Raw genomic sequence first — 11,414 nt, forward strand, 5'->3', positions numbered from 1 at the left:
ACTTTGGCGCCATCGATACGAGGGCACTGGTCCATACCAAAGAGGCCCTGTGCTAATTTTTGCAAATTTTGCGGCCTCCACTGCCGCAATCCCTGTGTGTTTTGGAACTTTTGTTTCTTATCATCATGAATTTGGCATCATCGATACGAGGGCACTAGTCCATATCAAAGAGGTCCTGTGCTAGTTTTTGCAAATTTTGCAGCCTCCACTGCTGCAATCCTTGCATATTTTGAAAGGTTTGTTCCTTATCATCATGACTTTGGCGCCGTCAATACGAGGGCACTGGTCCATATCAAAGAGGTCGTGTGCTAGATTTTGCAAATTGTGGGGCCTCCACTGCTGCGATCCCTGCGTATAATGAAACTTTTGTTTCTTATCAACATCAATTTGGCAGCATCGCTACGAGGGCACTGGTCCATATGAAAGAGGTCCTGTGCTAGTTTTTTGCAAATTTTGCAGCCTCCACTGCTGCAATCCCTGCGTATTTTGAAACTTTTGATTCTTATCATCATGAATTTGGCGCCATCGCTACGAGGGCAGTGGTCAATATAAAAGAGGTCCTGTGCTAGTTTTTGCAAATTCTGCAGCCTACACTGCTGCAATCCCTGCGTATTTTGAAACTGTGTTTCTTATCATCATGAATTTGGCGCCATCAATACGAGGGCACTAGTTCATATCAAAGAGGTCCGGTGCTAGTTTTTGCAAGTTTTGCTGCATTCACTGTTGCAATCCGTGCATATTGTGAAAGTTTTGTTCCTTATCATCATGACTTTGGCGCCATCGATACGAGGGCACTGGTCCATACCAAAGAGGCCCTGTGCTAATTTTTGCAAATTTTGCGGCCTCCACTGCCGCAATCCCTGTGTGTTTTGGAACTTTTGGTTCTTATCATCATGACTTCGGTGCCATTCATATGAGAGCACTAGCTCATATGAAAGAGGTGTAGTGCTACTTTTTGCGAATTTTTCGGCCTTTTGCGGCCTACTTTTCTCGTGTTTTAGTGCAATATTTACTATTCTATTAGTTTCGAATCTAGCATTAGTGCTGACTTCCTTTGGGTTTTGATATTTTTTCACCGTATGCATTACTGTTGTACAAGATACTTCTGGTTCAAGCTGTATAACTTTTGCTAATTCATTCTATTCCTTGATGCTAGTAAGTCTTTTATCACTTGTTTTATTACTTTTCTCTCTTCGGAATTTGCCTCACCAAAATTTCTACATATTAGTATATTAATTATTATATATTCTGATTTGTTTAGAATATTATCTCTGTCTTGATATTCCACTGTGCTAGAAGAGTTTGCTACTGAAAATAAGACAAACTGTTGAAAACTATCGTCAATAATAACTTTCAGACCGAAAAAGATTCTTCATTTCCAAATACGATGACTTATACCGACATCAATCTCAGGTGTTGATTTAAGTCCAATTTCGTTATGAATAGCAATAGCAAGTGTTAAACATTTATGTTTTTTAATATTACTAAATAACTCTTCACTTATTATTTTTTTACATCCTGATTGAAAATTTCTCAGATGGACCACTAGAAAATTTGATGGACCATCGAGATATTCTAATAGCATCTAACGGACCATCAAATCCACCTTGATGCTTGGACCAGTAGACCGTGCTCGTTGGTGCCTAATGCACCAGCAGGCTGTCATGGGTGGTACCTAAAGGACCGCCAAATTTCCGTTGGTGATGTCTGGTGGACAACTAGATTGCATCTGACGGTGCTGCTGAGCTCCTTCTGCCACTTTGCGCCGCCGCATTGCACGTTCATCCGCGTGTATAGGACTAAGTGATTCCCAGGATTTTTTTAAATATTAATACATGTTAAAGGCTCAAATATACACTTCCATGATGACATAAAATAGGTGCACTCTGTAACTCATTCGTCCTCAACCAACACACGCATTTTATCTGTGAACATATTTGATTCTGTCGGACATTTGTACCCTTATGCTATTTCCTCTTTCATGACAGCGTTGGCTTCTTCGCAAGATATGTGGTTGTAAGTTATCATTGTGGCTGAGACGCTGCGGATGGAACATGTGAAACGCGGTGTGCGAAGGTATTGATACTTTGCGGAAGGTTCTTCGGACTGAACGCATTTGGTAGAAAATCAATCCAGACGGACGCGAGAAATGTTTCCGAATACGGTAAGGTTTAACACGACCGCTTTGCAGTCACTCATAACCTTTGTTCGAGAAAGTCGGTTGATTGAATTGTGTATTATTTTCAGTCTGCATTCCATCCTGGCTGGTAATAGGAAGTGTAACAAGGACGATTGACCAATTATTCCGCTTTATCTGTCTTGCAGTTCCGCGCCGTGGAGATTGGCCGTTGATTTGTGATGCAATAGGAAAGAGTATTACGTAGCTCCCTCTTGACACCAGGACTTTCATTACTCTATTATTAAATTTATGTTATTTCCACATGTGACGAATCTGTATGGTCTTGCTTTGGAGATATACAGCTGTTCGGCCACCTCAGGCCTGGGAGACCATCAACTATGAGGCCTGATGGATCAGCCATCAACCATCAGAATTGATGGACCATCAAATCTGGTGGTTTTTTTATCCTGATGGCTTGATGGACCGTCAACCTAATCGACCAGCAAGCCATCAGGGTCCAAAAACCTACCAGATTTGATGGTCCATCAGAAACAATTTCAACAGGGATATAGAAATGTTTATACTATACTGAAGATGTTTACTAGTTTTTAGCTGTTTTTTTTTATATGAGCGTTTTTTACAAATAAAGCTATCGTATCGTACAAAAAATAAACTTTTCATTTAGTGAATTAATTTGCTTTATTTTTCCATCTTCAGTTAAGAAAGAATATTTCATACTATTAGACATTATTTCTTTCAGCTTATCATACAATGGCTTATAATGACTAGAAGCTTTAAACAGCCAGCCATTAAATTATTGCGTGATACACCTAAATCATCCGTAGAAATTGCACTTGACACATCATATTGCATATAAAGCTAAACTGGATGATCATTACCTTGTACATCCAGTATAAACCCACTACTAGTTAAATTGATTTCTATTTGTACGACAGGCTTCCGGTTAGTTTTAGTGAGCAGTTTCAATTCGTTTTCGGGAGCGATTTTAGACGGGCTGATGCCCAACGTTCTGTGCTTGGTGTTTTAGTCGCGCACAATTTTGGGAAGCGTGGAAACGAAGTGGTGTTTTCTGGTTAGCCGAAAATAATGAAATATTCTGTCGAGCAAAGTGCTTATGACTCGTTCGGCTTGTGAAGCTTTAATTATAGGATTGAAGGTGGGATACTTGGAGACTTTCTTTCGTGCGAGGTGCTCCTTGATGGTCTTGTTCTAGAATTCCCTTCTACTATCACAAAAGATGCGTCTAGGAACGTTCCCTCCTGAAAAGGTCGTATCATTGTCTTTCTTATTTCGGCACGACGTTTCGCCTTTAGCGGGAGAGTGTGCGAAAATTGGGAGAGGGAAGCTATCAGCATGAGAATGTTGCGGTAGCCACCGTTGAACCTCTTGTACTTTGAAAGGTCCGCGAGATCCATTTGCCAGACGTCGTTTATCTTGAGGGTCATGATGCGTCTCCTGGATGATGGAGAGTGTACGCGTGTAACTTTCTGAGAATGGCGAGAGCCACTTTTTGCTCCAGCGACACACTTTTCTGTAACGCCACCCAGTCCACCCTCAGGTGTATCATACCCCTCCATAAGTCGTCCACACTATACTAACGCTTGCTGCTGCTGAGTGTTGCTGCTGCTGCTGCTCCAATAGATTCGACACTTTGGGAATCAGGAAGGTTTCTTCCCCGTCTTACTGAGAAGCTGAGGGCCTCTTGGATACTTCTGGAAGCCAATTCACTGAAAGATAAGTGGAAAGCGCGTTTTTTTTCGCTTCTTTGGTGCGACAACGACTAGAAGGAACAATATTGCGTTTTTCCGCTACCCTATCGATGCATCACTTTGCAAGATGGCGCCAGGTGCGGATGTGTGCTCGGAGTGCTCCCAGAACATTCGTGGTAAGCAACTTTCCATGCGCTGTTCTCATTGTTCTGCTAGCTTCCACATCAAATGTGTAGATTTGCAATGTCTGAGCGTGCGCTCGCTGCTAAGCTCCTGTTTACGTGTGCGATGTGTTCGCAAGAAGCAATCGCGCGTGGGCGGTGAAATGCTCCAACTCAACGTGACTCGCTCTCGGAAAGAAATCTGTCATCTGTCCTCACGGAATTGCAGCAGCAGATATTCTTTCTAACGGATGAAGTACTTGTCTTACGCGAAGAGAACCTCAACTTCAGTAGGAACATGAACACGATTCAGTTGAATAGCTTTTCTCGTGAAGTTCATCAGCTCTTCCCTAGAGACAGTGCCAGTTTTCCACAACCACTCATGTTAACAGAAACTTCGTTGTCACCCTGTGTTCAGTATCCGCCGATTGTGGGAGTCCAGCCATCCATGTTGTGCAGTCATCCTGCTGCGAGCATGTCCAGTTGTTCCCAGCAAGAACGATGGACGAAGTCAGCAGCAGTTAGGAATGTGTCTTGAAACCGTCCTATTTTCTGACATAGCGAAGCCTGTATAGAAATTTAATAAAAGTAGGAAACTCTTCTCTGCACACGAGGACTATCAATTATCCCTTCTTCATTTGCAATACGCGAAGGCGTCTGAAGCTACTAAAATTCCATTCCGATATTTAATCTCAGGGAAGGCCGAAACAGCTGTCCAGTGCTGGCATGGCGACGTTTGACTTACAAACATATGGTATATTGCAGCCAAAGAGATTCTAATTATTTTTTTCCCTTATACACTTGACTGGCTTTGCACTGGCCTTTCAGTTGTGTGTTAGTACACCCTGACGTGAGGAATCACGTGCCACGTGACCTTCTGACGCCATCTGCTCAAACGTTGCCTGCCTGCGTACAGCTGACGATGGCCCAATAAGGCCGAAACAGCTCTCCAGTACTGGCATGGCGACGTTTCACTTACAAACGTATGCTATACGTGCAGCCGAAGAGTTTCTGCTATTTTTCCCTTATACACTTGACTGGCTTTGCACTGAGCTTTCAGTGGTGTGTTAATACACCCTGACGGGAGGAATCACGTGCCACGTGACCTTCTGACGCCATCTGCTCAAACGTTGCCTGCCTGCGTACAGCTGACGATGGCCCAATAAGGCCGAAACAGCTGTCCAGTACTAGCATGGCGACGTTTGACTTACAAAACATATATTTTTTAAAGATATGTTCGCATTTAGCTGGGACACCCTGTTTGTCGAATCCAAGCAGTGGACGTTGGAGAGACGAAGGTTCTACCTGTCAGCGTCGTATGCACTTAGAGTGAGAGGCTACCCAGAACATCCTGCGCTGCTATCTTGTATTTTTTGTATTTCTTCTATAATCTTGTATTAAGGGCCCAATATCTTGCGAACAAGGTTATAACAAAATGGTCTCTGTTTAGGTTTCTGCTGGGTGACCAGCCGGGTTGGGATACCCTGTAATGAACTCGCAGCTGTAGCAGCTGCGGCTGCACTTTTTTGTGAGGTGAGCCTTTTGGAGAGACCCTCTCAAGACCTTAGGTCCGTCCTGAAGCGGAAAATTAATAGCAAGAAGAGTGGGCTACACGAGAAAACAAGAAGCTTTGACTGTCAAAAAAACAAATTTTGGGAACCATAGCCAGTTTTAAAAATTGTTGACATTCAGTTGTTTTTAGTCGTGCACACATTGGACACACGCACCTCACACACAGTTTTGTTACTGCTTCGGGAGGAATAATCGTTATATACGCACTGTAAGGAGCAGCTTTCTGTGCTTCACATCCTAATCACATGTCCTGTACGTGAACGCCAGCATCACTATCACTTTCAAGAGTTTTACCTATATCAGTTGGCACTTCACCCAGCCTTGTTGTTGGGTGATGAACCTCTTTTACCCTTCATGAGAATTTATTTAAAGAACTATTTTAAAGATCTTTGGCTGTTTAAATGCAATATAGTTTTACCCAGCTTTGCTCATCTATCATGTTTTATGTCTGAATCTTTCTGAAACGATAATTTTAGTTTAATATGTCTGCTTTTACATTGACAATAGCCACCATTGTCTCTCCACCACAGCTCTGGTGCACTATGACCTTAGTTGTCCATGCGTCATAAAAATCATCATCATCATCATCATCATGCTACGTAATACATTCTTTTGCTTGTCTTCGTTATGCTTGCAGAGACACACACTTACTCATTCATACAGTGTACTAACCTGTAACACGAACAGAAATAAAGAGGTGTGTATTTCCAGAAGATGCCATTGTGCCATAAGCAAGAGCAGTCATGGTAGGCATATGGCTCAAACAAAGTATGCTCATATGCTCAAAAAAAAGTCATAAGGCATATGGCTGGCTTTTCATAAGTGCTATCTGTCAGCGTGTGAACAGGTATGCAAAACAAATACATATTACATGAAGTATAGGTAGCAATCTATATGGGGATTCATGTGAGCAGTACTAGTACTGGAGCAGCTGTGTTCAGTTACAGTGCTAACTCGTCATCAAACTTCATAAATATGACTATCTGGAGCGCTCCTGGAGGTTTTAAAGAAGTTTCCCATTTTACTAACACGAGACCAACCTGTAAGCATGAAAGTGTATACACAACCCTAAGGGAATGCAAACTTTTTTTTTTCTCGCGAAATCTAAGAGGGCCTAGTTACACCCCAAGCTAGTTTCTGGTGGAATGCTCGTGTGCAATATGGGAAGCTGCTGAATGCTGTCTAAAACTGACTTGTTCTGCATCTTCACCTGAGTAAGTGTCCATGTGCTGCAAGAGAGGCTGCTGTGGTGCAAGAGGGAAACAAAAGTTACAGTTGTGCAAAGAAGTTACCAGACTGATTGTTACCAGCGATGATGATTCGCTGTACACTGTGGATGCTGCGTCAGGTGCTTCCTGTCGACGCTTCCTAACATCTGAGAAAGCTTCCAGGGATTGCTTTAACCAGCTTTAACCAGATTGCTTTTACTAAGCCTCGAGTACACAAGTGCATATATTATTCAGTTACGCTGTTTCTTTTCAGTAAAACCTAACAGGGTCGAGCTATGCCCCCTACTGGTACTGGTATCTGCTGGAATGCTTGTGTGCAATATGACTAGCTGCTTAGTTGTTCTTAAAATTGTTTCTACATGTAACCTGGGTAACGGCAACCATGTGCCAGAAGACCTGGGATGCTGGGATGGGATGTGCTGAGATGCAAGACCAGATTTGTCCGAGGATCTGCTTCACTCTGTGGCTGGAGACGCTCTCAGCTGACACTACAAATGTGCTGGATAAACGTGCCTTCATCCCACAAAACTGGAAGCAGTATGTGCCTTAGTCACACTTGTGTAGGTATCATTGAGTTGTGGGGACGGGAAGCATCTGGGGTGGGGATGATCTGGGGCAGCGCTGCCGAGGGAGAGCAGCCTTTGTTTATCAAGGTAAAATAAATATTTTGATGTTTGATTGACTTGCTTTGTGTTCCCTCGGTTGAATAATTCATGAATAGGTGGCACCATCAAATAACTTTTTCGGAAAGGTCCTAGCGACATCTGCTAAGAAATGAACAGCTCGTTTGCATGCGCTCACTAATTAAATAAGCATTATAAATTTGAATTTGATTTTAGACGCCTTCGGTACCTGTTTTGTGCATAAAGACATTCCGTGAAAAACGTGTTTACAACTAATGATTTTTGCGAAATTGATTGCTTTCTGTTTACATATTTTCTGTGCCAAGCAGTGAACCAATGAGCTCTTTGTCATATATTCCGCTGTCAATTACGTGTTTCACTGCCTCGGGTGTTACGTGAAAGAGTGCTGCAAAAGGTGCCAGCCATGGGTGACGTTTCCACGCACTTTTTCCAAGCACTAAACACAGCCAAAATGATTCCAAATAACGTGGAAGCGGCTGCGTGTCTACAGGGTGTCCCAGAAAACGTGTCATTGAATTATAATAAAAAAAAAAAAACTACACAACCTAGAATCATGCGGTCAACGGCATTTGTTCTTACTAGGTTTTTGCCACCTCTTGATGTGAAGGTCGTGTAACGTAAGTTTAATTATGTAAATTTTTGCGAGCTAAAGTCGGAAATTTGCCTAGTAAAGGTCACTTTGTTATCTCACCTATGTCAAGAGCGTGTCCAATTTGTTCAAATTAATCATAATTGGCAGGGATATTCAGGGGTATCCCATCAGAAAAAATAGCCGAACATCATGCGCTACGGAGCTAGTACGCGACAAATTTTTCAGCGCAATCCTTGTCAGTCCGACGAAAGGAGGTTGGAAACCCAGTCCACACCTCCAACGCAGAAAGAGATAACACATGTATGGCTTATCGCGTCCGACTTTCGCTGGGATCGCACGTTCCCTCTCCCAACTTCAGGAACTGTCATTTTTTCTACTATCACTCTGTGGGCTGGGTTTGGAACCTCCTTTCGTCGGACTGCGAGCGATTGCGCTCAAAAAGTCGTTATGGTTTGTTCGTTAAGTGTTATGGTTCGGTGCTACGAAAAGCATGATGTTCGGCTATTTTTTTTCCGATGTGATAGCTCGGGAATATCACTGTCAATTATCACGAATTTGAGTGAATTCGGCACGCTCTTCATATTGGTGGGGTAAAAAGTGGCATTTACTTGGCAAATTTCCGAGTTCAGTTCGCAAATATTTACATAATTAAACTTACGATACACGACATTCACAGCAGGTGTTGGCAAACACCTAGTAAGACCAAATGCCGTTGACCGCATGATTCTAGGTGGCGTAGTTTTTTTTATTATAATTCAATGACACGTTTTCTGTGACACACTGTATGTGCTGACTGCGCTGGCAATATGTCCAGCTTCTTCATGCTCTCTAAAATCGATTTCGTGTTCTGCAAGTTTGTCTGGGTAACACAAAACCGGAGAATCAGAGCAGGTCTGAGCCAGAGAATCAGGGGTGCAAGAGGGAATGCTTATTGTACAGTTACCGCACTTTTTCGAGGGTCCCCACCGCTTTGTGGCTCCAGCACCAGTGGTTCTTCCTGCCAACACTTTCAAGCTAGTGACACTACAAATGGGTAGATTGGCGTATCTTTGACCACAAAAACTAACCACATTTTGCACACTATTTGTGCTTCATTGTAACAAATAAATCTGAAGGCTTCACCCCTGTGACTACTTTTGCATATATTGTGTACAGTTTTTGGTTGAAATAAATTCATTACAAAATGCGTGCTCTCAGACTGAAGTACTCACAAAGTGTTATACACAGTCAGAAAATTCACATCAATATGCACGTGGGGTACAATAGACAAGACCTCTAAACTACGGATAAGGGTAGCAAAAGTGAGGTACAACAAAGGTCTAATCCTAGGCCTACTACCAAAATGGAGATATAAAACAGATCGAAGTGTAAACTTCAGTGCAAATGCATGTCTCAGAGCCATGACTAATTTTAGGCATCATGGTTAGAAAAGGTGTAAATCATGTCTACGGACGTCGATATTCTATGTCTACGGTTTGACGGCTATTAGTGTTATTAGCACGTCGGCTATTAGCACGTCTACTAGTCATTAGGTCTAGCCTTAGACATTCTATAGTTATCCCAGATGTCTAAGGTTAGACGTCATACAACCATCTGCTATCCCACCATTCCCACCATGCGGTGCCTAGGCTGAAACAAACCATGGAGGAAAGAAGAAAAGGAGGCGCCCCAACCGTTCTTCGACAAAAGAGAGAAGCGTCTGGCAAGTGACGTGAAGATAGGAGGTGAGCTGTAGCTTCTTTGAAGCTACGCGAGGGTCACATTCACTGAAAAGACCAATGATGTCACTTTGCACAGGCCACTTTGGGGGCCAGTTCATCGCGCTACCACCACACCTCCCCAACTACCCCGAAAGTATGTGTTGGGGGCTCCCACAGATATGTTTGTAATCGAAACAGGAAAGCGAGCGGTGATGTCACTGGAGTGGCCCCCAATCTCGGCATCACTTCTCAGAGCAATAGGGCTCCTCCTGACTTTCCTTCCTCCAAGGATGAAACACAATCGCTTGTCAAGCAAAGTCCTCACTGACGTGCACCTCCCACAAAGCATCCAGAGACAAAAGCAACAAATAGCTATCCACATACCTGAAAGCCCGTCTGACCCCCCCCCCCCCCTACACACACACACCGTACCGTAGGCCGTAGGCCGCGACTGAAGATCCGATGCAAATCCCCTTCGTTTGCACATAGTAGCCAGCACCATGCGTAATGGTCGCGGGAGACAGATGTACTTCAACAGCTCTAGGGAACCCTCAACGGTGGTGCCGCAACTGCTTTGGAATTTCACGCTCCCATGTGCCTCAATACGGTCCCTGGTGACCTGGAAGAACGGTTCATGAGGTATTGAATCATAAAGATATTCAATGTCAATATACATTAGTCTCAGTCCTCCAATTTCAATAGTCTGTATCACTTCGATGACCTCACTTGAGCCACGAACCAGGAACCGGTCAGGTAGGTCGACATCAGAGAAATGACGCTGTAGGTACCTGGAGACCACATTCTGCCACGTGCTCGGCTCATGCACGATGGACCTCAAGGGGCAGTCTGACTTGCGAGTCCTGGCAGAGAAGAAAATCTCCAGGGACAACTTGGGCCGTTTTTTGACACTGTTGGCAAACGCTCTAAGTTTCATTCCGTCGCAAAGGCCGAGCATCCTAGTGTGCATCTTTTAGACCACTGAAGACTGCACGTCTTTAAAATTCCTCCCAATCGCCATGCCTTTCCGGTCTTGAAGGGCGGACTCTGACATAACTACGAATCCTCCCTCTTTGTCGGATGGAAGCAAGGCCGAGTTCGCGGTCCTAATAAAGTGAGCCACTGGCTGAATATCGAAACTTATCTTGCTGCTTGTAGATGACCTTTCCAAAGCCTTTGCACCCTCCTGTACACACCGATGAGAACGGTTCTCCTCAGCTGGCAATAGAGAACACCCACGTTATCGTCTCTGGAGCCTGAAGCTTCGGAGGAACACGGAACTTCGGTCCCTTCTCAAGGACTCCTCTAACCGAGGACGGGACATCCACATCTCTAATGACAACCAACCATGACAATGTCAACAGAGTTCTTAACGGAGCGAAGATACCAAAGGCACGGGTTCCAGAAGACTTCCGTCAATGCTCCTGCCTGTGCCGCGCAAACCATTTGTGTGAGCTGTCTGAAAGAACCATCTCCGCAGCACAGATAGCCCTGAGGAATTCAGAATACATCCGAGGTATGGTGCAATAACTCAGCACGGAGGATCTTGAGTATCCGTCTACGATGACCTTCAGACGGAGACATGCCGGCAAAAAGAGCAGACACTTCTGCTTTTGTGCGCATTTTATTATGGTGTATGTATACCTACTAGCCCAACGTCCTTTGTTATT

This window comes from Ornithodoros turicata, unplaced genomic scaffold (genome assembly GCF_037126465.1).
Source record: "Ornithodoros turicata isolate Travis unplaced genomic scaffold, ASM3712646v1 Chromosome121, whole genome shotgun sequence".
NCBI classification, from domain to species: domain Eukaryota; kingdom Metazoa; phylum Arthropoda; class Arachnida; order Ixodida; family Argasidae; genus Ornithodoros; species Ornithodoros turicata.